Source organism: Cibotium barometz, chromosome 33, assembly GCF_041138505.1.
Source record: "Cibotium barometz isolate CiBa-2024 chromosome 33, ASM4113850v1, whole genome shotgun sequence".
Lineage (NCBI taxonomy): Eukaryota > Viridiplantae > Streptophyta > Polypodiopsida > Cyatheales > Cibotiaceae > Cibotium > Cibotium barometz.
The window spans coordinates 32,807,459-32,835,367 of record NC_141078.1 but is presented as its reverse complement, the minus strand read 5'-3'; positions in this window follow the sequence as shown (position 1 = coordinate 32,835,367).

The window sequence follows — 27,909 nt, the reverse complement described above, 5'->3', positions numbered from 1 at the left end:
GAGATTCTTCTTAATTAGTTATTCATTACTTCTCAGTTACCTAATCATGAGTTCAACTCTTATTTTTTATCCTAGTTGGATCAAAGTTTTCACTTAGTAAAAGTGAAAATCAAGAGCGTTTAGATTTATGATATGATTCATGAGGCATGACAACAATGAGTTATCAAGTTGAGGTCCAATTCATATTGGGGTGAATGATTGTGTTGAGTCCCCAAAGTCCTTATTACAATATTTGTGTTAATCCTCAAGGATGTTAAACACAACATGCTTTTCGTTTGAATGTGTCACTTTATAACATTTAAACATGAAAGCTAGCACCCTAGGTGTTTCAATCAATAGGATAGGTAAAATCAAATTTTTTTAAAATATCTTTAAGATTTGTGGCTCATATCATTCCAATGTTCAGTTTTTCTTTATCGTGACATAAAATTTGTCCTCTCTTTCATTTTTATAATAGTTTGCAAACAGTCTCTTTGTGCCAGTAAGTGCATACATGACGATGGAAATGCTTCTTATTTAAAAATATCACCATAACAGATTCATCTTCTCATATCCTCTTGATTGAGTGCATATGTATTCTTTATTCGAAAAGTATGCATTGGTTTCATGAGTATGAAAAATTAAAAAATCTACAATTAAGACATGAAAAATATTAACAAGTTACATTCAATATATTGTATTCCTAACAATAGCTTTAGTTACCAATTCATTTTCAAAAACATAAAGTTTTATGATTGAAGCATGATGAAATCATGTATATGATAGTATCAAAGCTCTAATTCTCTAATTACTGAGCACATACAAGCATGCATGCATGCAACGTTCTAAGCATACACACACACACACACATGCATGCATGCATAATAAAAGGATGTGCATGCATGCACATAGATATGTAATCTTAAAATGTACATAGTCTTTAGCATATTAAGTAGCATAAAAATAGCCACATGTTGTCACAAGCTCTTTGAACAAATAGTTCTTGTTTGAACAATTTTCACCCACTTCAAAGGTCGTGTGCTGTAGGGCATGATAATGAGTAAAGAACTAGAAAAATTTAAAACGTCATTGCAAAAACATCTATTCATTAGTGACAAGTAGATGTTTGTCTATTGTGATTAATGTGCATGCATGCACATAGATATTTAATCTTAAAATGTACATAGCATATAGCATATTAAGTAGCATGAAAATAGGCACATGTTGTCAAAAGAACTTTGAGCAAATGGTTCTTGTTTGAACAATTTTTGCCCACTTCAAAGGTGGTGTGCTGTAAAGCATGATAATGAGTGAAGAACTAGAAAAGTTTGAAACCTCATCGGTAAAAACATCTATTCATCTCAGTAGTGACAAGTAGATGTGTGTTTGTTGTGATTGAGGTGTAAGTTTACAAAATATGCACACCTTTTGGTGTGTACGTTGATTCTATATGCCTTACACTAGGACACTAGAAGTTGTGTCCTGGCATGTCCTTTGATAAGGCCTTTGGTAAGAGGATGGCAGCTTTAAGGGACCTTATGGGCTTCATAAAGTTATTGTGAATATACAAGCGAATCAATAATGACATTGGCATGTGAAACCCATGGGAATATCGTGTACAAATAGAGTGCATTGTGTCAATTTGAGATGGGAATATCGTGTACAAATAGAGTGCATTGTGTCAATTTGAGTTAGCAAAAGTGACCCTCTAGTAGGACACCTAAGGCACACATGCATGCGCATGCACATGCACGAGGTTGTCACGACCACAGCCCTCTATCCTTTTGAAGTGCAGAAGCTCACCAATCTACGCGCATTCTTCTATGTGTATTAAATCAGAGAGCACGGTTAAGATTGGATTAATCTAAGATTAGAGTATAATGGAGCAAGCTAATAGACCTGATTATGATGATAGAAATCACACGGGGTGTTGGGTATTTGCTCGTGTTCTGTTCTTTGTTTCTATCTTCTTCATGATCGCATGGCCTGCTTTTTCGAGTGTGGGCGATAATATAAGGTTTCATGTGCAAGCAAACGGCCGCCCATTAACCTGCGACCATAGCAGGTCGGCTAAGCAACTACTAAGCAAGGAGCCGGCACTGCAGCAAATCATGAAACATGCAGCCTTATTCATGGAAAGCCAGCTCTACCCCACCCCCCAAACCCCCAAAAAGACTGTGAAATCTGTTACTCTGTCGTTTGAGGATAGTATAAGCTTGCCATTAGTCACAATTAAGAGCAATATTTACATGAGTAGAAAGTATATTAACCTCCAAAGCTTTGACGGGCATGCAGATGTAGAGTTAGAGAGGCTTATCTATACTGCAATGGCTCATGTGTGGCTATGGGATGGCAGAGGAGATGCTCCCTTAGGACTAATGCGTGCCATGGCCAACTTGCTGACTAACTTGGCAGGATTGAATACCATTCAGAAAGTTGTAATTAATTCTTCTAAGCATCTGTGTGCTACTGAAGATGAAGGCCAGCAGTGGAGATGGAGCTTATGGGATTATTATCGACGTGAGGAGCAGCCGCTCACCACTTCCTTCCTGGCATTCTGCGAGGCTGCCAAGCCAGGCTTCTTGTCAGCCTTGAACTCTAAGCTAGAACGTGGATGGAACCAAAGCTACTTCCAAGAGCTCATGAACAGAAATGTACACGACCTTTGGGCAGATTACAAGGCTCTCAAACTCCACACATCAAGTACCTCTGCTTTTCTGTAATGGAGAAGCGTGTTATACCATGCTCCACACTGGTACAAATGAACTTGATTATTGCGAATCTGGCAAGCTAGTTTTAAGTTAATTTCTTCATTTCGTGGCATCACAATTTGTTTTTGCCACTAATGCACACACCTTAACGGTTTGAAGGTGTTTACCAAATTCTAAAGTTATCATGATGGAGTGTTTTCCTTATTTAGTTTGCTTTATATTCTATATAATAAATGGCAAACAATAAGCAAGCATAATATTGTTGTATCACTTAAAAGAATTAAGGTGTTGTTTTATGTGAGAACCATTCATTGTGAGACTTTATTTTCTTATAATAAAAAATAAGGAGACTAGGCTAAAAGTTTGACATGTGAGAGGTCACAATTGTATTATCTTTAAGAAAGTAAAAAGATATTTTCAATACTTAATTGTTTTTGCTACATGGTGGCTACTTACCTTGCATTATGCACTTCAGTCTCCACTTCTAAAAAGAGATACTTGTATATGGATCTTCAATGACAATATATATCAAATATGAAAAATATTATGAGCCCTTTAGTCTCACGAGACTAGAATTGATAACTTCAAAGTGGAAAAATTATAATCTTAGAACATTGAACTTTGTGCACCTTTGCAATGGTGTGTTTATAGAGTTGCAACATCATTTTTCTCACTTACCATATTTGCACAATGCGCCCACAATTGAAGTTGGCGCCGTCTCGCTCCTCAAGCTTCTCCAAAAGAAAGTACGTGTTATGGCGGTGAGCAATGTCCTCTTCTCTCGTTATCGGCCAACCAACCACTCGATTCTAAAAGTACCAAAACAACAAGATAAGCATTGATACTTACAAAGTAGACATAACATCAAATGAAACATACAAGATAAGCATTGATACTTACAAAGTAGACATGGAATGCATCCCAACCACCGCTTCCAAGGTGAGAGCTTCCTACACTCTCCATTCAAGCTTTCGCCGCATCCTCTTGTTGCTTGTAGCATTGGGGATTTCTTGCATACTTTTGCTTCTCCTCATTCCAATCCTCGGTGCTCATGTACCAAGGCTTCTCACCCCCTGCCTTCAATCTCCTAGTTACATCTCCTCGCCAATATTTCATGACATCCACCATGTGGTCCTTTATCCACCTTATGGGGACGACATCACTACAACAGACGGCTGGCTTGTACCCATCCTTGATTTGATTAATGACTCTATCTTTCTTATCTTTATCCAACTTTGGCCATGAAGTCATAAAGTCATTAGCAAAGACAATGTGGCAAAGCTCGCGGATGCGGCTCTTCATCTCTTCCCCGACATCACCCAAAACCACATTGCCATTGACAATTGTATAATATTGTTCCCCATCGGGTGTGAGGTGTGTGTCAAAACGTTGCGATGATCGTGAGCAAGGAGTGCTTCTAGTGCTAGATGGGGAAGGACGCTCACGTGGGAGCGTAGACCCATCCATGCCCCCACTTGGACAACAGCCACCTCCAACACTACTCGAGCGTTGTCCTCTCTGTGAGTGTTGGACGAGCGACCTGAGGGAGGGGTTCTGGCGGCTCTTCATGGGGTTTCTATTGGTGAACTAGGGTTAGGGATGGTGGTGCCCGATGGTGCGGCCGAAGTGCTCGCCCCTCCCCCAAAATATTGTTGTACCATCGTTGTTTGCTCGGGCATGGCTTGTGCTAAAAAAACCCATAAACTGGTCAGACGACATGGCATATGGAGAGAAGGATGGAGAGTAAGCCGGTGTCTCATATGGAGTGCGGGACATGTTTCTACACACACATAACAAAGCCCACATGGGCACTTGAATAAGAGCATACACATGAATAAGAGCACACATCTCACAACACACAACACATGCACGTGCAACCAAGAGGAGAGGGGAGGAAGGGCAAAGAAGGAGGCGAACCTGCTTGAGTGGTAAGGAGGTGGAGAAGAGCTTGGGAGAGAGAGTGAACCTGCAAAACAAAGAAAAAAAAAACATTCATTATCCCTCAACACACACACACATCTCACAACCAAGAGGAGAGGGGAGGGAGGGCAAAGAAGGAGGCAAACCTGCTTGAGTGGTAAGGAAGTGGAGAAGAGCTTGGGAGAGAGAGAGAACCTGCAAAACAAAGAACAAAGTAAAAAACAAAAACATTCATTATCTCTAATCAGACACACACACATCTCAAAACCAAGAGGAGAGGGGAGGGAGGGCAAAGAAGGAGGCGAACCTGCTTGAGTGGTAAGGAAGTGGAGAAGAGCTTGGCAGAGAGAGAGAACCTGCAAAACAAAGAAGAAAGCAAAAAACAAGAAAATTACCCCTAATCACACACACATACATTTTACAACACATGTACATGTAACCAAGTGTAGAGGGGAGTGAGGGCAAAGGAGGCGTACCTAATGTGGTAGCAAAACGCACGTGCGCGAACAAAAATGCAAAAAAAAAGTGAGTTTCTGTTTTACTATAAAAACCTGCACTGTCGATTTAATATTCGTCGAAAAGAGCGTCAAAATAAGGGTGGAAAAAAGCATCGAAACATTCGTTGGCAAAAGCGTGGAAATAAGAGTCGAAAACATAGATTTACCACGCTTATTTCGAGGATGTTTCGATGCCTTTTTCCACCCTGATTTTGATGACCTTTTCCACGATTATTCCCACCACGACCTTTTCAACGCTTATTTTGATATGATCGCTACTTTTCATTCAAATTCAAAATCTTTGACTCTAGGGTGCATATGTCCATGTCAACCCCCTCTAGGTTTCTCAATACATATTACATACACATAATTCATGATGATGTATGTCAAGCCACTTGGTATTTGCAGCGAGTACATGGGCAAAGTGTCTTCTCCTCTAAATCAACAAAATTTGAGGGTGTGGCATCGTCCATGGTTTCCATATTGATTTGCAATGGGAACGAATGCTTATTTTTGGGAGGTGAATCCTCCCTGAAGTATTTGTGGAGGGTGGTAGTCGGTAATATGGAATTTGAAATGTCGGGGGTGTGCAAGATCTGGAAAACTAGTCAACGAATACAGAGCGCCAGCAAATTAAAAACCAACTTCTTGGGCCCTTATACCCAGTCATTCCAGGGAACCCTCATCAAGAAGGACGTCGCCACACCACATGGAAAGGTAACTCTCCAATGCCATAGCCACCACAACGTTCATGATCTCACACTACAACTCCACTATACTACCCACAAGCAAATGGTCAAGCTGAGAGGACCAACAAAGTCCACGCAAGAGTATGATCTGGGAATTATTTAGCTTGTTAGGATCCTCTTGGGGGGTTCTATGCACCCATCAACATCAAGACTTACAATCGAAAGATGGTCAAGCTGAGAGGACCAACAAAGTCCACGCAAGAGTATGATTTGGGAATTATTTAGCTTGTTAGGATCCTCTTGGGGGGTACTATGCACCCATCAACATCAAGACTTACAATTGAAAGATGGCAAGATTAAGTTATAATTGTCATGTTTCACCATATTTGTAAACTATTATATGTGATCTCTTCTTTGGAGACTTTTTTGTATTAACTAGTTTTTTTTATTATTTCAATGCTAGAATCTCTCCATAGTTAATCCTGCAAATGGATTGGAGTGGTTTGAGATTTTATGGAAGCTTCCATTCGAGGATGATAGGTTTAAAGATCACCGTCAAAAAGTTGTAATCTATTTCTTCTGCTTGTTGTTCAATGGAGCTAAAACTAAGGGTATTAAAAATTTTGGGGTAAGATAAGAATTTTCGGTTGAGCTATGGTATGCCACTTGGGACCATCACTATATTCCTTGGTTGTCAAAGGAGGTATGGATGGTGTGAGATCCCTGTTCCCCACCGATCAACGGATTCGGGGTACTAGCAGCGGAAGTAACACATCATGCGTGGGTAGGGGTCTCACACTCGGGGCCTCGCCCACGGATATCCGGACAAGAGACTAATCCGTCGGTTTGTCCAAAACCGAAACTGAAAAAACTTCCTTTACTCGGAAAGCATGGGCGATTCCACCAGGATAACTCTTTACTCTAACGTAGTCAAGATCATTACGGATCAACTGATCTGACTGCACCTTTAACGGTACTTGGTCAAATCAAGGTAGAAACTTGCACTTGGATCATTGGGATCAACGCTTTTTTCCCCATCAAGAGGCACAACCGTTGATTCCTATCCATAGAACAATTTCTATCCGGGATTTACTTTATCTATCGTAAAAACAAAGTTGAGTCTCGATTTATGGATCCATCAGTCCAGCCTAACCCCATCCGATCCCATGGGTTAGCCAACCGCCCAACCACTGTAGTGATGGGATCCAATTTGGAATTTGGTTAGGTTTTGTCCCGGGTACCAAGGAAAAGAGTTCCAAGGCCCCCTAGCCGGAATTTCATGCAAACATAAAACTAGCCACACCACTTACACACCCAATATGAAAATTGCCTTTTTCTTAGCATCAGCTAACTTTAAAACAATCCTTTAATGAAACCATAGTACCACTGATCACAATCTCCCAATTTATCCAGTTGATTCATAATTTCCCATCATTCCTTCATCAGAGTATCTATGGCATCATTGGCAACTAGAACGCTCACCACCTGTCCACACAGAGGCCGTTTCCATAGTTCCTAGCCCATAATACTCGGTAATATAATCACTTATCAAGATGGACTCTCGTTGAAGATCAGCAAGATCAACCAACAGATCCATATAAAAGAGCCATGGACTCATCCGTTGAGGACCAGCAAGGTCAGTCAACCAGATCCATGCCCGGTTTCACAAAACAACTCTTACTTCTTGTTCCAATATCTTCCTCGACGCACGCGTGGGTATCCTAGGCGACCCAGAGCCCGAGCACCGTATGGTCAGCACCCTCTAGGATCCTTCGCAGGTGACCTAGCGCTTCACTCATAGGCCGCTTCCTTGGTCCCTCATCCACCGTACCGGAAGCTCACCATTTTAATCGAGCCGAGGCTGGTCAAGACCTCGGTCAACCTTGCCACGCGAGACGTCCTCCATTGACTCTCCGTCAGCAGTTGCAACTTTATCAGTTAGGTCTCCACGACCTTAATCACAAGACGATCAAAATGCTTCCCCAGCATTCTTGACATAAAACAGCCATTTACAAACAGCATTTACAAACAGTTTACAAATACAGTTTCTATATTAACTCTCATTTTACATCCACGTCCACATTTCCATTCACATCTATACATCCACATCCATTCACATCTATACATCCACATCTACATCCACATTTACATCTATGCATATACATCTTCATGCATATATCCATTTTCATGTTCATACATCCACACTCCCATCTCCATATCCACACATCCACATACATACATCCATTTTCACATTCCCATTTATATAACCCCATATACTTTCACATCTAATCTTTTACATCACATCCATTCTCGCCCTATCACAACCCATATACATCTTATCCTATCACATACACTTCTTACCTCATCCCCCCATACACATCTTAATTCATCTTATCACATCCTAACTTATTTCATAAGCATCTTATCACCTCTTATCACATCCTATCACTTTCCATACGCATCTTATCAATTCTTATCACATCTCATACACCTCTTATCACATCTTATCACATTTCATATCTTTTTTCTTTTTTTTAAAAAAAGAGAATTCTTTTATTTGATATAAGATTTCTCTACACATTTATTTATACATAAATTCCATTTAAGGAGACTAACACTTTCGAAATTAAAATCAATCTTTTATGCATCTTCTTATGCATGATTTCAATTTGGTAGGGAATTATACTTTTAGAATAAAAGAATTTCTCTTATGCATCTAAGTTATGCATAAAATCCATTTATGAGGAAAATCATACTTTTAGTATAAAAAGAATATCTTTTATACATACCTATATGCATGAAATCCAATATGATAAAAGTAACACTTTTGATATAAAAATTTTTCCTTTATGCATACTTCTATGCATGAAAATTAAAAATGATAAAAGTAACACTTTTGATATAAAAATTTATCCATTATGCATACTTCTATGCATGAAAATAAAAATGGTAAAAATAACACTTTTGATATAAAAATTTATCCTTTATGCATACTTCTATGCATGAAAGTAAAAATGATAAAAGTAACACTTTTGATATAAAAATTTATCCATTATGCATACTTCTATGCATGAAAATAAAAATGGTAAAAATAACACTTTTGATATAAAAAATTATCCTTTATGCATAATATTAAAATTCAATTTCTCCATGATTATAATGAAATTCTTTCAACTAATCTAGGATGATGATTCCTAGAATATGGTAGGAAGTCCTCTTTTTATGCTTTGAATGAAAATTTTTTATGCATAATTTTTATAAAAATTTTGCCATAGCTCCGCTGCTATGACTGATAAATCTCAATTTTTCTAAGGGATAAAGCTTATCATTAAGGAAATAATTAAAATGATTCTCTAATTGGATCCTTAATCCATAATGGATTGAATCATCAATATACATAAACTAAAAGCATAGGAAAAAGCCATTAATTTGGCCTCAAGCATAGCTTTATCTTGGGTTAAGGAAAAGCTTTATGAAAAGCTTGATTTGGATTGAGAATGGGTCATGAGTATGACCATTTCTTGAGTGAGAGAGAGAATTTACATAAGAATCATTAGAATTTAAACATAAATAAAAATTAACTTCAATAGCATTTATTAAATTATGTAACTCTTCACTACTATTTAAACTTCAATAGCATTTAAAAAAAACCATACCAATTAAACTTCTCAAGCTTGAGAGGGGTTGAGAAGAGAGAAACATTGAGAAATTATAGAAAGATGAATATTCACTAATTACCTTACAACTTGCTTGATTCTTTGTTCACGGTAGAGGCCCCCAACCAATCAGTTGGTTAAGTATGTTGATGGAGCCACTAATGGGGATTGAAGAAAGAGGGAAGCTCCAAAAACTAGTGAATTATTAAATGAATTCACAGTTCTTGGCTTAGGTGGAGTAGAGTAACGATGCATAAACACTATATATTTTTCAACAAGGGTGAGGCTTCTATTTATAGGAAAAATTGAGCTCCTAACCAAACAAACTGATTCTAGAATTTTCTAAATCAGTTTGGTCAATATTTGACCATTTTTAGGTCAGTTAAGCTAACTTTTTGGAGCTAGACTTGAATGAGGAGAGAGGAGAGATGAAATATCTCAATTTTTATGAGTTTAAAACTCATTCAAGCATGTGAAATATGCACCTCCTTTAAAGAACTCCCCTTCCTTACATATGTCATACTTTTAATATTGCTCATAGTTTTTTTACTAATAAACCTTGTACATTTTCAACTCTTCATCTTATGTGAAATATGCACCTCCTTTAAAGAACTCCCCTTCCTTACATATGTCATACTTTTAATATTGCTCATAATTTTTTATTAATAAACCTTGTACATTTTCAACTCTTCACCTCATGTGAGCATTTACTCATTTTTGGGTATTTTCTTTTTACAAGTTGGATTTATCTCCTCCCTACACATGGATTGATGCTATTGGTCCATAGGAACCTTAATTGGACCATAGTCTAAAGATTTCTGAAAATCTAGACCTTTAGGCTAAGGTTCTTTATAGCTATTTTCAATTAATTCCAATTGCACATTGGAAAATTCTTTTTGAATTTCTGTTTCAGGGGAACTCATCTGAATTAGAAGAGATATTTTTCTATCCAAAAATATTCAAAATCTGAATATTCTCTCTCTAGAATATTTTTCTCTCTCTAGGCTAAAACAGATAGAAACAAGGTCTTTATATTTCTGAAGAGGGATTGATTACAGGGAAAGATACTAGACATCAAAAAGGGGGTGGGGGAGGAATCTTACATTCTACCCCACTTAAAAAAAATGCGAGATGTCCTCATCTCGCAAACTGGGATAATTTCGCAAGATGCACGAATATGAGACTTAGAGAAAAATTTTAATCAAGATTAACCACCAAGATAAGTCTTAAAGAGAGCAAGATTCAAAATACGAACAAGATTTAAAGTTTATTCATTCTCGAAACTTATACAGTAAAGATAGAGGAACTCTTTACACTTCCATAAGCCCGTCCATCATATGGTCACAAAAGCAGTCCTCACAAGCTGCACAAGTATAAGGTAACTCATCTATGGGAATGATTCTGTGGGTTATTGCTGCGCCTATCTCAGTGGTATGAGGTGTTCTAAGAAAAGGACCTCTGAGAGGCAAGCCAAAAACAGGGTAAAGGCATATCTTCTCATGAGGAAGAAAACACGCCAGTAAGAAGACCCGCTCAGAAAACCCAGGATGCCTTGATCTCATGACGCAGTAGTATCGGGGACCCAAACCCAAAGCTTCAATAACCATGGCCAAGCGGACATTGTTACGAAAGTGCTGCTGACCCCAGGGTGTTACCCTAGCTATGTCTTGATAGGTCCGCCATTTTGTCTGCGCTACAGAAGTTCCCAAGTGAGGGAAAAGTGAGCGCTCATACTGCTCTATAAAATCTTTCTTCACAGACTCCCTTGCGTCTTGAAGGTGAGAAATCATCATGGATAAAACTAATTCTTGTTGCCAAGCCATGAAGGAGATTAAGAAAGAAAGGAGATCGATGGAAGTAAGATTACTGTGAATGACAAGTAAAAGTTACGACTTATATAAAGGAAGGAGCTAGCGTAACTTAGAAGCCAACGGTAACTTGCCACTGAAGTTTTACCGTCTTTCCATGATTTGGGTTTGGCACATTTTTCTATAGAAGGCATTCAAACTTTGAGATGAGGAGATAAAAGAAGTTCGTAAGCTAAATCACCTACTTTCTTTGGTCCACAATATCTGGGAGATAACTTCTTCCCAAGAGATAAAGAACTTCTTTTGGGCCGTACTCGAATGAAGACCAAAACCTTGATATCCAAAACATCGATTCTCACTTCTGAACTCATTGTTCTGAATCTTAAAACAGGTGGGACTCTTGAGAAGTATTCAGGAAAAAGGTTCTTCCTTTTTTAAACAGAATCTTTCTTTTATTTTAGAGAGAGAATAATTATAAGATCAGAAAGGGAGATTCTTACTCCTGTATACCTCTAAGGCTGGGGGAGAATCTTACATTCTACCCCACTTGAAAAGTGCGAGATGTCCTCATCTCGCAAGGTAGAGGACAACTCTTTTTCTTAAGATCCAATTTATTCTGGGGTTCCTTATATTCTGGTCAACCCAACAGAATACGGGGATAATTATCCCTTATATAGAACTCATCATTAAATAACAATTCATTCAGATCATATCATTCATATCTTTAACACGATAATGGTCCATTAGTCTGAAAATTTTCCTTCTGAACATTCCTCCACAGGAATTTTAGTTAAGCAAGTTCTCAATTTGTCATCCCTTAACTTAATCTACCGTCTCAAGTGTTAACAGTAGCAATCTGACAGCACAATCCACTAATCTCATAGTGATTTGCTGAAATCATTATCATCATTCCAGTTATGAATATCATCACTGGGACTCGTCCCATTCATCCTCATTGTGGTTTCGCTCAGCTTATTACATTTCAACTAAATTTCGAAAATCGTCATTTTTCAATCAGAATCCAATTCAATTCATCAATTTTCAAACAGAATTAAAAATCATATCAACCACATTCGAAATCATCATCTGGATAGCATTAACGCTTATAATTTCAAGTCTTAGATTTACTCGTATATACTATCGGTAAAGAGCTGCAGTTATACCCTCGGTATATACGGATAGTCATGATACTCGAAACTATAAGGTAAATACCATCATGTCTAGGTCTCAAGCAAGTCAGGGTTCCATACAATTGCGGTACTTCCAATTGAAGACCCAATTACTAATTTACGAATTTCAATTTGAATTAACAATTTGTATGAATTATATCAACAATTACAACCTTTTTGTGCGTCTTGATAAACTTTTGACATAATTTGCTCCTGAGTTGATCTTATTGGAGATCTATGACTTAAGTCTGATAAATAGATTTTTCTTTATCCGATCGTCCGTAAAAAAAACATTTGTATATTTATATACAAGTTGCAATAATTACATAGAGTGGTTCGGCTCCAAAATTCAAAATCTCTTCGAGAGACGTATAAGACGACGGTACTGGGCCATAGTCATGCCCTGTTACATAAGTTCTCTAACTGCGAAGGAAATTATTATTTTCTCCTTAGGGATAAATCGACTAAGGAGTCTATAAATTTGACATGAAAGTCTGAAATTTCGAGGTGTCGAATGATATAGAATGACACCACGCACCATTTTCAGCTTTAACAGGATCATAGTCAATGAGAGATTCTGCCACAGCATTGTACGGCGGTTGCAATGAGCGTGGACATATTGCCCTGCAACCCACTTATGTTGTATTCTCTCCACTGGGGTAGGAAAATATAAATCCTTGAAATGGCGTGCAAGTCTTACTCGGCTTGTTTGAGTTGAAGCGGAAGAGATGAGATGCTCGAAGGCAAATGCAATCATATCTTGAGACTGGGTGAGGTCGGGAATACCAGATAAATGTGGAACTTCCATCTATAAAAACAATTTCTTTGATTAAAATTTCTTCATTAAAGAAGCTTACGGGATGAAAATAAATTATGAAAATGCTGTTTCTGAATTCTTATTACCAATTTGAGATAAGAATTTAATTATCTTTATTAGCTTTCAAAAGCGGCTCTGATACCAACTGTGAGATCCCTGTTCCCCACCGATCAACGGATTCGGGGTACTAGCAGCGGAAGTAACACATCATGCGTGGGTAGGGGTCTCACACTCGGGGCCTCGCCCACGGATATCTGGACAAGAGACTAATCCGTCGGTTTGTCCAAAACCGAAACTAGAAAAACTTCCTTTACTCGGAAAGCATGGGCGATTCCACCAGGATAACTCTTTACTCTAACGTAGTCAAGATCATTACGGATCAACTGATCTGACTGCACCTTTAACGGTACTTGGTCAAATCAAGGTAGAAACTTGCACTTGGATCATTGGGATCAACGCTTTTTCCCCATCAAGAGGCACAGCCGTTGATTCCTATCCATAGAACAATTTCTATCCGGGATTTACTTTATCTATCGTAAAAACAAAGTTGAGTCTCGATTTATGGATCCATCAGTCCAGCCTAACCCCATCCGATCCCATGGGTTAGCCAACCGCCCAACCACTGTAGTGATGGGATCCAATTTGGAATTTGGTTAGGTTTTGTCCCGGGTACCAAGGAAAAGAGTTCCAAGGCCCCCTAGCCGGAATTTCATGCAAACATAAAACTAGCCACACCACTTACACACCCAATATGAAAATTGCCTTTTTCTTAGCATCAGCTAACTTTAAAACAATCCTTTAATGAAACCATAGTACCACTGATCACAATCTCCCAATTTATCCAGTTGATTCATAATTTCCCATCATTCCATCATCAGAGTATCTATGGCATCATTGGCAACTAGAACGCTCACCACCTGTCCACACAGAGGCCGTTTCCATAGTTCCTAGCCCATAATACTCGGCAATATAATCACTTATCAAGATGGACTCTCGTTGAAGATCAGCAAGATCAACCAACAGATCCATATAAAAGAGCCATGGACTCATCCGTTGAGGACCAGCAAGGTCAGTCAACCAGATCCATGCCCGGTTTCACAAAACAACTCTTACTTCGTGTTCCAATATCTTCCTCGATGCACGCGTGGGTATCCTAGGCGACCCAGAGCCCGAGCACCGTATGGTCAGCACCCTCTAGGATCCTTCGCAGGTGACCTAGTGCTTCACTCATAGGCCGCTTCCTTGGTCCCTCATCCACCGTACCGGAAGCTCACCATTTTAATCGAATCGAGGCTGGTCAAGACCTCGGTCGACCTTGCCACGCGAGACGTCCTCCATTGACTCTCCGTCAGCAGTTGCAACTTTATCAGTTAGGTCTCCACGACCTTAATCACAAGACGATCAAAATGCTTCCCCAGCATTCTTGACATAAAACAGCCATTTACAAACAGCATTTACAAACAGTTTACAAATACAGTTTCTATATTAACTCTCATTTTTCCACATTATCCCTCATTAATCCACATTACTTATTCCACATTCCATGTATATGTGTACTCATCCAATCACCTCCTTTTCCATCTCTTCACTTCAGATTCCTTCACATCACATATCATATATTCACATCCATATCCACATCCATACATCCACATCCACATCCACATTCACATCCATACATCCACATCTACATGCTTATCTCCATTTTCACATCCTCATTTATACATCCACATCCCATATCCACATTCATACATACACATCCATATATCCACATCTACATCCACATACATACATACATCCACATCCACATTCCACATTCACATCTATACATCCACATCTACATTCACATTCACATACATCCACATCCACATTCCCATACATCCACATCTATACATCCACATTCCACATTCACATCTACATTCACATTCATATACATCCACATCTACATTCACATTCACATACATCCACATCCACATTTCCATTCACATCTATACATCCACATCTACATCCACATTTACATCTATGCATATACATCTTCATGCATATATCCATTTTCATGTTCATACATCCACACTCCCATCTCCATATCCACACATCCACATACATACATCCATTTTCACATTCCCATTTATATAACCCCATATACTTTCACATCTAATCTTTTACATCACATCCATTCTCGCCCTATCACAACCCATATACATCTTATCCTATCACATACACTTCTTACCTCATCCCCCCATACACATCTTAATTCATCTTATCACATCCTAACTTATTTCATAAGCATCTTATCACCTCTTATCACACCTCTTATCACATCCTATCACTTTCCATACGCATCTTATCAATTCTTATCACATCTCATACACCTCTTATCACATCTTATCACATTTCATATCTTTTTTTTTTTTTTTTAAAGAGAATTCTTTTATTTGATATAAGATTTCTCTACACATTTATTTATACATAAATTCCATTTAAGGAGACTAACACTTTCGAAATTAAAATCAATCTTTTATGCATCTTCTTATGCATGATTTCAATTTGGTAGGGAATTATACTTTTAGAATAAAAGAATTTCTCTTATGCATCTAAGTTATGCATAAAATCCATTTATGAGGAAAATCATACTTTTAGTATAAAAAGAATATCTTTTATACATACCTATATGCATGAAATCCAATATGATAAAAGTAACACTTTTGATATAAAAATTTTTCCTTTATGCATACTTCTATGCATGAAAATTAAAAATGATAAAAGTAACACTTTTGATATAAAAATTTATCCATTATGCATACTTCTATGCATGAAAATAAAAATGGTAAAAATAACACTTTTGATATAAAAATTTATCCTTTATGCATACTTCTATGCATGAAAGTAAAAATGATAAAAGTAACACTTTTGATATAAAAATTTATCCATTATGCATACTTCTATGCATGAAAATAAAAATGGTAAAAATAACACTTTTGATATAAAAATTTATCCTTTATGCATAATATTAAAATTCAATTTCTCCATGATTATAATGAAATTCTTTCAACTAATCTAGGATGATGATTCCTAGAATATGGTAGGAAGTCCTCTTTTTATGCTTTGAATGAAATTTTTTTATGCATAATTTTTATAAAAATTTTGCCATAGCTCCGCTGCTATGACTGATAAATCTCAATTTTTCTAAGGGATAAAGCTTATCATTAAGGAAATAATTAAAATGATTCTCTAATTGGATCCTTAATCCATAATGGATTGAATCATCAATATACATAAACTAAAAGCATAGGAAAAAGCCATTAATTTGGCCTCAAGCATAGCTTTATCTTGGGTTAAGGAAAAGCTTTATGAAAAGCTTGATTTGGATTGAGAATGGGTCATGAGTATGACCATTTCTTGAGTGAGAGAGAGAATTTACATAAGAATCATTAGAATTTAAACATAAATGAAAATTAACTTCAATAGCATTTATTAAATTATGTAACTCTTCACTACTATTTAAACTTCAATAGCATTTAAAAAAAACCATACCAATTAAACTTCTCAAGCTTGAGAGGGGTTGAGAAGAGAGAAACATTGAGAAATTATAGAAAGATAAATATTCACTAATTACCTTACAACTTGCTTGATTCTTTGTTCACGGTAGAGGCCCCCAACCAATCAATTGGTTAAGTATGTTGATGGAGCCACTAATGGGGATTGAAGAAAGAGGGAAGCTCCAAAAACTAGTGAATTATTAAATGAATTCATAGTTCTTGGCTTAGGTGGAGTAGAGTAACGATGCATAAACACTATATATTTTTCAACAAGGGTGAGGCTTCTATTTATAGGAAAAATTGAGCTCCTAACCAAACAAACTGATTCTAGAATTTTCTAAATCAGTTTGGTCAATATTTGACCATTTTTAGGTCAGTTAAGCTAACTTTTTGGAACTAGACTTGAATGAGGAGAGAGGAGAGATGAAATATCTCAATTTTTATGAGTTTAAAACTCATTCAAGCATGTGAAATATACACCTCCTTTAAAGAACTCCCCTTCCTTACATATGTCATACTTTTAATATTGCTCATAGTTTTTTTACTAATAAACCTTGTACATTTTCAACTCTTCATCTTATGTGAAATATGCACCTCCTTTAAAGAACTCCCCTTCCTTACATATGTCATACTTTTAATATTGCTCATAATTTTTTATTAATAAACCTTGTACATTTTCAACTCTTCACCTCATGTGAGCATTTACTCATTTTTGGATATTTTCTTTTTACAAGTTGGATTTATCTCCTCCCTACACATGGATTGATGCTATTGGTCCATAGGAACCTTAATTGGACCATAGTCTAAAGATTTCTGAAAGTCTAGACCTTTAGGCTAAGGTTCTTTATAGCTATTTTCAATTAATTCCAATTGCACATTGGAAAATTCTTTTTGAATTTCTGTTTCAGGGGAACTCATCTGAATTAGAAGAGATATTTTTCTATCCAAAAATATTCAAAATCTGAATATTCTCTCTCTAGAATATTTTTCTCTCTCTAGGCTAAAACAGATAGAAACAAGGTCTTTATATTTCTGAAGAGGGATTGATTACAGGGAAAGATACTAGACATCAAAAAGGGGGTGGGGAAGGAATCTTACATTCTACCCCACTTAAAAAAAATGCGAGATGTCCTCATCTCGCAAACTGGGATAATTTCGCAAGATGCACGAATATGAGACTTAGAGAAAAATTTTAATCAAGATTAACCACCAAGATAAGTCTTAAAGAGAGCAAGATTCAAAATACGAACAAGATTTAAACTTTATTCATTCTCGAAACTTATACAGTAAAGATAGAGGAACTCTTTACACTTCCATAAGCCCGTCCATCATATGGTCACAAAAGCAGTCCTCACAAGCTGCACAAGTATAAGGTAACTCATCTATGGGAATGATTCTGTGGGTTATTGCTGCGCCTATCTCAGTGGTATGAGGTGTTCTAAGAAAAGGACCTCTGAGAGGCAAGCCAAAAACAGGGTAAAGGCATATCTTCTCATGAGGAAGAAAACACGCCAGTAAGAAGACCCGCTCAGAAAACCCAGGATGCCTTGATCTCATGACGCAGTAGTATCGGGGACCCAAACCCAAAGCTTCAATAACCATGGCCAAGCGGACATTGTTACGAAAGTGCTGCTGACCCCAGGGTGTTACCCTAGCTATGTCTTGATAGGTCCGCCATTTTGTCTGCGCTACAGAAGTTCCCAAGTGAGGGAAAAGTGAGCGCTCATACTGCTCTATAAAATCTTTCTTCACAGACTCCCTTGCGTCTTGAAGGTGAGAAATCATCATGGATAAAACTAATTCTTGTTGCCAAGCCATGAAGGAGATTAAGAAAGAAAGGAGATCGATGGAAGTAAGATTACTGTGAACGACAAGTAAAAGTTACGACTTATTTAAAGGAAGGAGCTAGCGTAACTTAGAAGCCAACGGTAACTTGCCACTGAAGTTTTACCGTCTTTCCATGATTTGGGTTTGGCACATTTTTCTATAGAAGGCATTCAAACTTTGAGATGAGGAGATAAAAGAAGTTCGTAAGCTAAATCACCTACTTTCTTTGGTCCACAATATCTGGGAGATAACTTCTTCCCAAGAGATAAAGAACTTCTTTTGGGCCGTACTCGAATGAAGACCAAAATCTTGATATCCAAAACATCGATTCTCACTTCTGAACTCATTGTTCTGAATCTTAAAACAGGTGGGACTCTTGAGAAGTATTCAGGAAAAAGGTTCTTCCTTTTTTAAACAGAATCTTTCTTTTATTTTAGAGAGAGAATAATTATAAGATCAGAAAGGGAGATTCTTACTCCTGTATACCTCTAAGGCTGGGGGAGAATCTTACAGATGGATCAACTATTGGAAGATGCAAAAAGGCTATAAAATATTTCCCTTGGTCACTTACCATCTCAAAAGGAAAACTGAAGTGGGTAATGATATTGTCATAAAGAAACTTAGCTATTACCACAACATCTACTTTTCTTAAAGCTCTTGATTTGGCCCATTTCTTGATATAATTCATAGCTATAATGTACCTTGCTTGGGTGCTATGTGCAGCCAGACTTATGGGCCCACAAAATCAATGCCCCACTTCATAAGGGATTTTTCCTTTGATGTAGACCTCCCCGTAGAGATTCAATGACCCCTTGCAGTCTGTAATAGGCTCCTCAATGTGCACAACATCCTCGACATGCAGGTCAACCACTAGTTAGAGATGACGATATTGATTGGGTGTCCTTTGATATAGTGACTAATCTCAAACTAGCTAGGCTAGCTCACTTATGTTGTACTTAGATCTATTGAGATAGGTTAGCTCACTTGCGTTGTACTAAACTCAGGTTAGTTGGGTTAGCTCACTTACTTTGTACTAAACTCAGACTAGCTGGGTTAGCTCACTGACATTGCACTCAGATTAATTGGCAGTGACTACACTTAGACTAGCTAGGCTAGTTCATCTACATTTTACTTTGATCTATTGCAATAGTGGCCAAACCCAAAGTAGATGGGTTATTAGCTCACTTTATGATGTACTTAGTTAATAGTTATATTTTATGAGATATGCCTTTATTAAGGATCGTTGCATTTTAGTTAATATTCATGGTTTATGATTTTCTTACACTTTGGCTATCATATTGTCTGTTAGAAAATCCCACTCTCCTCCATGCCATCATACCCAAACATCGTCCAAATGGTGAAATCAAACTTTGTGAGCATGTGGGGGGGTCCCTCCCTACATGCTTGCAAAGTTTGGTCACCATAGGAGGATGTTTGATATATCAAGCAGTGCTGCCTAATGTGCATTTTCCAAGTCTCCTAGTGCTTGAGAGGCCCTGGAAAATCCCACTCTTTCCCATACCACATTACACCCAAACATCATCTAAACTTTGCAAGCATGTGGGGCATCCCCCCCACATGCTCGCAAAGTTTGGTCACCATCGAAGGATATTTGATATGTCCAGTAGCACCGAGAGTGCATTTTTCAAGACTCCTAGTGCTCGAGAGGCCCTAGAAAATCCCACTCTTTCCCATGTCATCGTATCGAAACATTGCTCAATTGTGAGACCAAACTTTGTTGTGATATGTCGAGTAGTGTCGAGGTGTGCATTTTTCAAGTCTCCTAGTGCTCGAGAGACCCTAGAAAATCCTTCTCTTCCCCATGCTATCATACCCAAACATCGTTCACTGGTGACAAAACTTTGTTGATATGTTAAGTAGCACGCCCAATGTGCATTTTTCAAGTCTCCTAGTACTCGAGAGACCGTGGAAAATACCGCTCTTCCCAAGCATCTTGAGCACTAGGAAACTTGAAAAATGCACACTAGATACTACTTGACATATCAAAACATCATCCGATGGTGACCAAACTTTCGGAGCATGTGGGAAGGTACCAAATTTTGGTCACCATTGAACAACATTTGATATGTCAAGTAGCACCTAGTGTCACCCCCACATGCTCCCAAAGTTTGGTCACCATCAAACGATGTTTGATATGTCAAGTAGCACCTACTGTACATTTTTCAAGTCTCCGAGTGCTCGAGAGTCTCGAGAAAATCTCGCTCTTTCCCATGCCATCGTACCCAAACATCATCTAATGGTGAGACCAAACTTTGTGAGCATGTGGAGGGGGGACCCCCGCACATGCTTGTAAAGTTTGGACACCGCTGGACGATGTTTGATATATCAAGTAGTGGTAAGCATGCATTTTTCAAGTCTCCTGGTGCTGAAGAGGCCTTGGAAAATCCCGCTCTTCCCCATGCCATCGTACCCAAACATTGTCCAATAGTGGCCAAACTTTGCAAGCATGTGGAGGGACCCCCCATATGCTTGCAAAGTTTGGTCACTATCGGACAATGTTTAGGTACGATGGCATGGGGCCCCCCCACACACTCGCAAAGTTTGGTCACCATCAAACGTGATGTATGATATACAAGTAGTGCCTAGTGTGTATTTTTCAAGTCTCTTACTATTGTCTTTCTCTTCTCTATGCCATCAAGAGGTCACCATGGGACAATGTTTGATATGTCAACTACCACCCACCAATGTGCATTTTTTAAAGTCTCCTAGTTCTCGGTAGGCCTTGGAAAATCCTCCTCTTCCCTATGCAATCGTATCCAAACATCGTTCATCACCGATGGTGTGCAAACTTTGCCGAGCATGTAGAGGGGTCACCATCCAATGATACTTAATGTGTCAAGCATTATCCAGTGTGCATTTTTTCAAGTTGCCTAGTACTGAGAGGCCCTGGAAAATCTCACTCTTCCCCATGCCATCGTACTCAAACATCGATGGTGGGATTAAACTTTGTGAGCATGTTGGAGGTCCTCCCCCCACAAGCTTGTAAAGTTTGGTCACCCCATTGGACGATGTTTAACATGTCAAGTAACACCTAGTGTGCATTTTTCAAGTGTCCTAGTGGTCGAGAAGCCATGGAAAATCATGCTCTTCCCCATGCTATCGTACCCAAATATCGTCCGATGGTGGTAACCAAACTTTGCAAGCATGTGGGGAGGTCACAAAGTATGGTCACCATTGGATAGTGCTTAATATGTCAAGTAGCATCCCTAATGTGCATTTTTAAAGTATCCTCGTACTCAAGAAGCCTTGAAAAATTATTCTTTTTTCCATGCCATCGTACCTAAACATCATCTGATAGTGATCAAATTTTACGAGCGTGTGGAGTGATCGCCCCACACGCTCGTCTCACAAAGTTTGGTCACCATCAGATGATGTTTGATATGTGAAGTAATACCCAGTGTGCATTTTACAAGTCTCCTAATGCTCAAGAGACCCTAAAAAATCCTTCTCTTCCCCATGCAATTGTACCAAAACATCATCCGATGGTGACTAAACTTTGCGAGTATGTGGGAGGGACTCTCTCCACATGCTCGCAAAGTTTGGTCACCATCAACGATGTCTGATATGTCAAGTAATGCCTAGTGTGTATTTTCCAATTTAAACAATATGAAATATTAAAACAAAGTTGGTATACAAAGTAAAACTAGAGACCCTTAGTTGGAGCCATGATTAACAAAACATAATCAATCATCACGATCAACCACATTGATAAAGTACAAAGATAAAATCAAGATCAACCGCACTGATAAAGTATAATATTGTAAGATATTTGTTTCATTAACATAACATTCTCATATCAAATTAATAGTCTACACAGGAAAGAAGATTTATATACAACTATTTCCTTGAGAAGAGGTAGCTAAAGAACATATTTTAAAGTGTTTAACACAACCATCTAGCTTACCACAAGAAAAGGTCATGTTATAAGAAAGAGATTATTTATTTTCTAAAGGCAACATTATACATACAACCTATCACCCATCAAAACTAAATAGCATAGTATCTTCAATATTCTCCATTAGAAAATAAACACTTACTAGTTTCATCAGGGATGTTCCCATGCAGAATATCTTTCTTTTAAGTAGTAGAACAATGATCATATCATGGTTCTCTCTCTCTCTCTCAAAGAAGAAAAAGAAGAAGAAGAAGAAGTGTTCATGCTTAATTATTGCCAACTGTGTACAACATAAGATATTTCATTCCAAAATGATATCTCTTCAAGTTTGGTAAATACCTTTGAATCCTAAGGTATAAAATAGTCCCAAAAGCAAGTTGTGAGAGCATCAAAAGAATAATCAAGCTAAAAGCTTTCAATTCACAAAAGCCAAAATGTTTTCATCATTAATTAAACAGCATGTATTTACGAGCCGAGAAATGAAAACATTAGATATTTTGTGTTGATGAGGAGGACCTAATTGAGCCTTATGGAACCTAATTAGACGTGTAATAGAGAATCATGCGGCTAGATGGTGTAGCGAAATGGTGTTGTATGTCATTAAAATTTGAACACGAATGATTGGAGGACTACAGTCTTATTGTGGGAGAGATTAGAGGAGAGGTGCTCAATGTGGGGGGTTTGAGAGCTGTGTAATCTGCCCAAAGGTCCTCTACATTTCTGTTCATGAGCTCTTGGAAGTAGCTTTGGTTCCATCCCCGTTCTAGCTTAGAGTTTAGGGCTGACAAGAAGCCTGGCTTGCCCTCCTCGCAGAATTGAAGAAAGGAAGTGGTGAGAGGTGGCTCCTCACGATAATAATCCCATAAACTCCATGACCACTGCTGGCCAGCTTCACCTTCAGTAGCATACAGATGATCAGAAGACGTAACTATATCCTCTTGAATGGTATTAAATCCTGCAAATCTAGTCAGCAAGTTGGCCATGGCACCCATTTACCCTAATGGAGCATCGCCTTTGCCATACATGAGCCATTCCTGCATAAATAAGCCTCTCCAACTCTGCATCTGCATTGCCTTCAAAGCTTTTGAGGCTAATGTACTTGCAGCTTATGTGAATATTGCTGTTTATGGTGACTAATGGCAAGCTTATAGTATCCTCAAACAGCAAGGTAACCGATTTAACAGCCTCTCTTGGAGTTTCCGGGGCGGTGTAAAGCTGGATTTTCATGAACAGAGCTGCATGTTTCATGGTGTTCTGTAATTCTGGCTCTCTGCTAATTAGAGGTAATTGCTGCTGCTTGCCCCACTTACTGTGGGCGCAAACTAGCCAGCGCTTTGCTTGCACCTGAAACCTTACATTTTCGCCTCCGCTCGGAAAACCAGACCATGCTACCATTAGTAAGATACAAAGGAAGAATACAACACGAGCAAATACCCACACCCCCGCGCTGTTATCATCATCATAATCTCTTGCTGCTTGCTCCTCCATGCTGTAACCTTAGACTAATTATTGTTAATCTCTTTCTGCTTAGACTAATTATGGCTATTACCATCATTTACCTCTTGCTGCTTGCTCCTCCACACTGTAACCCTTAGACTAATTACGATTATTGTCATCATAATCTCTTGCTGCTTGCTGCTCCATACTGTAACCTTAAGACTGATTATCCTATCCCAAGCTGATTTTTCTCTCTCTAAGACTGCGCGTATATACGAAATGCTTGTATAATAATGTTAAGCTTTTTTCCGGGCTTCAAAAGGATTGGACGTGTGATTTCTGTGAAGTCGGCCTCAGCATGGGACAAGCTCGTGCATGCCCATGTGATCCCTCCTACGGAGGGCAATATTTTACTCAGACGCCAATATGTACTTTTTGAGGTAGTTCCAATGCACTATATTGTTTCTACACAACCTTGACCTTCATATTGATTCATGTGAAATTAAGGTGACTTCACTCGCTTAAAAATGATAGTTAGATTGATCAAACTTGACCTTCCCATTGATTCATGCACTTAAAAATGATAATTAGATTGATCAGCCTTGACCTTCCCATTGATTTATGTGAAATTAAGGTGACTTAACTTACTTAAAAATGATAATTAGATTCATCAACCTTGACCTTCCCATTGATTCATGTGAAATTAAGGTGACTTAACTCACTTAAAAATGATAATTAGATTGATCAATGATACCCGTGCACGTCGAATCCTTGGCCAAGGTCATATCAAGCACAAAAAGGACATAACTTGCATAAGACTAAACGTATGCAACAAAAGGTGTGCAGAGTTTGTAAGCTTATGATTGTCTGTCCAACAAGGACCTACTAGGAGGTATTCTTACTTCTTGGCCTTGAGGTTTTTGGCTAGCTAGGGAAGTTTTCAAAGCACAATAAGTAGAAAATTTTATTAAATCATGTAGCCATCTCTTCATGATGAGTCCCTCTTTCGGAGCCCCTACTTTCTCTCCCTCTCTCTCTAACCCCTACTTTTATTCCTCTTCCCCCCTACTCTCCTTCTATCTCTCCCTCTCTTTCTAACCTCCTACTTTCTCTCCTTCTATCTGTCCCTCTTTTTCTAAACCTCGCACCCTTCTCTCCTTCATAAAATAAAATGAGCCCTAGCTCTACTTCTATAGAGTTTTAATTGCCAAAAATAGAATGAAGAAGAAGAAGGATTGAAGATAAATAATCACATGCCTTCCATTTTTTATCTTCCTATTTTCAGATACACAACCCTTTAATTTACCCTTTACAATGGGCACCTTCATCTAATTATTTTAAAAACCCTTGATGATGATATCGGTATCATATTCTATCTCTCTAGGCTACTGCTTCTCTCTCTCTCTCTCTCTCTCTCTCTCTCTCTCTCTCTCTCTCTCTCTCTCTCTCTAAATATAGACAAGCCCTTTGTGAACATCCATAGGATGTACTCCTTGTTTTTCATAAATTTTCCTTCATATGGTGTTTTAAGGAGTTAAATTTCTTATTTGATGCCACATCACCTTTGAAGTGAGAATTCAATGCCGAATTACAAATCTACTTGCCCAAACTTTACAAATAAAGTATGTATAAATTTCATGCTACTTTTATATGATCTAGGTTGCTTATACTATGTGCATCATAAGGTTAAATATGGATGTCCATGTATCCATATACTTATGTATGTGTGCATGTGTGTAATATGTGTTGATCATCATTTCACATGCTTTCATGAATGTGTACATGTGTGCAATATGTGATGATCATCATCTCACATGCATGAATGCCTATGTGCTAGTTTTTTAGATAATTCATTTGTTGTATATATAATCACATCGTTTTTTTAATTATACAACTTCATGATTTTAAAGAAATTTTGAGAATGTTATGCCTATTTAAAGTTTTGGGCCTCAAGGGCCTAGACAATCCAACCATGCTAACTTTTCTAGGCCTAGACCCAATACTTAAAATGGACATAACCTACTCAAAACTCATCGAAAAGTAGTCGTGTTTATACTCAAATCGACTGGACCGGCCCAACAAGTCCATCTAACATGCCAAAACTATAAATTTTACACTTTCATTTTTATTTTTATTTTAAATCAATGATTCTACAAGAATTATAGTCTCATCTACCTCACATGTACAAAAAAAGAAAAGATAAATAGTGTTGTCTTCCTCTTGGAGTAAACTTATAAAATGGACTTAGCTTTCTCAAAAAACAAATCTAGATATGGTCATATTTAGTCTACCTACAATATAAAGCTTATAAATTTTACATATAGTTTTTTTCCACTTTGAGCTTTCAAAAAATTAAGTATACAAAAGATAACTTTGAAATGTCCTTGTGCACGTAAGTTTCCATGTCATTTTTCATTTATTATATTGGTGAGCTTAGCATAATATTACTATGTATATATGATGTGTATCATCATTAAAACTTAAAAAATTGTGAGCTTCCAAATCTCACTCTTGGTGAAAAAAATGGACAAATAGAAAAGCGGACCATTTTCTCTTAGAATCTTGCCACCATAAACACTCACTAAAAAACCACACCAAAATGTAAAACCAAGAGCACTAATTCTATGTCATGAAAAAGTGAAACCATTAATTTTAATAAAAAAGTTCTTGTATTAAACACCTCGTGGATATTTTTGAAAAAATGTTATTTCAACCTATTCTCTTGATTGAAAAATGTAGGGTGCCTAATAGCCCTCCCTTTTGGATGCCTTGAAGGTAAACATTTAAACGAAAAGCATATATGTGATATTCTTAAGGATAATAAAAGAAACTTGCCAATGTCATAATGAGGACTTTGGTATATTTTTGAAATAAAGTTGTTTCAACCTATTATATTGATTAAAACATGTAGGGTGCCTATTGGCTCTTGCTTTTGGGGATGCCTTAAAGGCTCGCATTTAAACGAAAAGCATATATATGATATTCTTGAGGATAATAAATAAAATCACCAATGTCATAATGAGGACTTTGTGATATCAATAGAATCATCCAATATGAATTGAGCCTAGTCAACTTGCTAGCAAACATGACTATTGTTTGTCATGCCTCGTGGATCTATTCATAATGAGGAATTTTTGATATTAATAGAATCATCCAATATGAATTGAGCCTAGTCAACTTGCTAGCAAACATGACTATTGTTTGTCATGCCTCGTGGATATCGTCATAATGAGGAATTTGTGATATCAATAGAATCATCCAATATGAATTGAGCCTAGTCAACTTGCTAGCAAACATGACTATTGTTTGTCATGCCTCGTGGATCTCGTATAATGAATCTAGGCACTTTTGATGCTTGTTTTTTTTAATGATTTTGGGAACTTTTAAGAAATGGATAAGTCTAGTCACTTATTATATCAAATACAAGAAAACATCTTTAAGTTCATTAAGTTTTAATGAAAAAGTTTGTATATCCACACAAAATATACAAATCAAAATGAGTACTAATCTTGGACATTATTGTAGTGATATCTTATTAGAAGGTAGAGAATGTTTTCCATAACCCACACCTTTGATTTTTGTTTTTCAAGCATGTGAAAAGATCTTGTACTTGGTATGTAGCTTTGATAACACTGACATCAGATCTTGAAATACTTAATTGAAGAATAATACAAAACTCACAAATACACAAAGACTAAGCCATAAAATTGGAATTAAATTGGGCAAGATGAGCATAAATTATAACAAAAATAAGAAAATAGAGTAGACATCACGCACACAGTGATTGAGTGTGCTGAAAAAGAAAAACATAACAACAAAAAGCACGGTAGAAAAGAAAACATGGAGAAGAAACTAGATGCGATTGAGGAAGGTAACAATTGTCATTTAAATGAGGGGTCATTCTATATTCAAAATATGGCAATGAAAGTGTACATTGGGCGAAACAT